This window comes from Nuphar pumila, chromosome 16 (genome assembly GCF_984573655.1).
Source record: "Nuphar pumila chromosome 16, dmNupPumi1.hap1.1, whole genome shotgun sequence".
NCBI classification, from domain to species: Eukaryota; Viridiplantae; Streptophyta; class Magnoliopsida; order Nymphaeales; family Nymphaeaceae; genus Nuphar; species Nuphar pumila.
In genome coordinates, this window is record NC_143264.1 from 977,437 (window position 1) to 980,003 (window position 2,567).

Sequence of the window (2,567 nt, forward strand, 5' to 3'; positions counted from 1 at the left end):
GAATAAGAAGACATTTTGATGTGGATCTGATAAGGGGTCGATTCACAATCCAAGATTCAAATAGATCTTAATGCGTGAAAGTTAAATGCGATAACTTGAAAAACTGGTAGTTTTCAATTTGTGGGCATTTGAACCCTGTTGCGCTCCAAATAGGACAAAGCCAAAACGGATTCTGTAGATGACAGACTCTCCATTCAAACAATCTCGAAAACACAAAAATTTGACTACTAATGGTCGAGATACGGTATGAACGCCATATCAACTAATCGGTGTTCATAGGTGACTTTACTGCAATTGTCTAATATGAACATGCTAGAATGTAACTATTTCCTAAGGATTCGGTCAATAACTCGAACACAATATTTGTAAAAAATATAGTTTTGAAATTAAGAAAACTAAAATCACTAAAATCGAACATCGTATGACTTTGATACGACTTGAGCAACATAGCAGACTGGTATCACTTGTTAAACTATTTCATATGTTCCAAGACACTTTTGACTATACAAACGATTAATTCAGCAAAGTTATTTCACATAAAAGTTATAAAAAATTTAATTATCGAACTAGAGCAATAAAAATCACTTAAATCGGAGTTCGAATGACTCTGCTACGAACCAAACAAGGGGTCGGACTGTTATATTTCTAACAATCACCTGAATGACTGTTTTTTCATTTCTAAACCAGTTTTGACAGCTAAAATGAATGAATCAAAAAATATGTTAAACATATAAATTGTAGCAACAGATGTTAGCTTTTCAACAAGTTATCATGTGATAATTTTTATAAAGCAAATTAAGAGTTATGATTCAATTAGTACGACGGTTTCTGATATACAAACAGTCACAAAAACGAATGGTGTTACACGATTCAAGAACAACTTTAATTTAATCCAAAATTTAGTATTAAGAGTTTACTGTTCAAATTGCACAAACAAACACTTCTAAACGTATCTTCTTTAATGCTAAATATCTTTCACATTATCCAAACTTCGGTTAAACTAAACAAAAATTATAAATAAACCATAAATATCAAACAACTTAGCAAGAAATTTTTATTTAAGATCCAATGCTTAGAAGATAATATCTTACTTCAAACAAGATGTATAACTAGTTCAAACTAAGTCAAGTTTAATTAAACTCAATTAGAAGTCATAAGGTAAAATTTAAGCAAAGTATCAAGATTCACGCAAACATGAACAAGACGAACAATAGAAAATCTACTCCATTCCGACTCGTCAAGGGTACCACGGCTAAGAAATTAGCTAAAATAGTTGATACATATTTTTTATAGCAACTACGGACACACTAACAATTCACTTGCAGCTCTGGTTTACACCCAGCTGGAGCTATGATCTGCACCACGGTCTGGCTGCAACAAGCTTCAAGAAAAAATATGTCAATGAAGGAGACAACTAGGATAGATCCTCCATCAATTTTTTCAATGGAATTTTTACAGCAAAGAGAGAAGACACCTTCAATGTTTTTTCTAGGCTTATTTAAAGGAGAAAGAAAGGTAGCATGATTTGACCATGTTGGAGGTCACCTCCTTAGTGGCTAATAAGAAGACCAAGTTTGAAATGCATTGCTTTTTGGATGGTAAGGAATGAGGTGTCCTTTCATTGACTATCTCATAAGTGACTTTAGCTTTGAGAAACTTTAAGTCCATCTCCATCTACACCAATAAAGAGTCAAGCTACACTCTTCTTGACTTAAGTCAAACAAATTCAAATGGGATCCATATTGGTCCAGTCATGGGACACCAATATGAATCTATTTAAAATAAATTGGATCTGGTATAAGATCCAATTCATGTAAATAGATCTCAAACCATTTTAGAGCAAAATAAAATTGCTAAAAAAAATAAAAACCTATCTTAATGCTCCATACACCCTGTAGTGCCCTCAAATAATCTTATCAGACACTAGAATTATCTGGATTCGTAAGATCCATCACCTAAAAATAAAAATAAAAATAAAAATAAAAATAAAAATAAAAATAAAACAAAATTGATTTCAATATACAAAAAAACAGAATCACAAAATTAAAATAAATTTTTTTAAGATGATTGAATTAAAATTCTAAAAAAATAAAATGGCAAATAACCAAAATACCTCTTTACCCCCAAATGAACCCGAAATGAGTTTTTTTTTTGACATGGGGTTGCAGGTCGTGCAATGCCGATCGAGTCTATGCTCTTCACGATTATCTAAATGCTCTGCATCATGTTCGAAGTATAATGCATTATAAGAAGAGAGAGAGAGGGATTGGAAATATAAACTGCTTTGTTGGATTCTATCAGATCCAAAATGGCTCAACTAGGTCCATTGAAGAGCCCGATATGATTGACCGGATCTAATTTTGTCTACTGGATCTGAATTGGTCCAAATCGGTGGAAGTAATTTGAGAAGAAGTTCAGGACGTTTTCGTATTTGCATCCCAAGGTAACTGAATCACTCAAATCGAGCATGCCACGTGGCATATATTGATTGATAGGGAAGGTCACGGCTTCTCTGTGTGAGAAGGAGAAAAAAAGAAAAAGTAAAAAAATGGAAAAAAATTCACTTC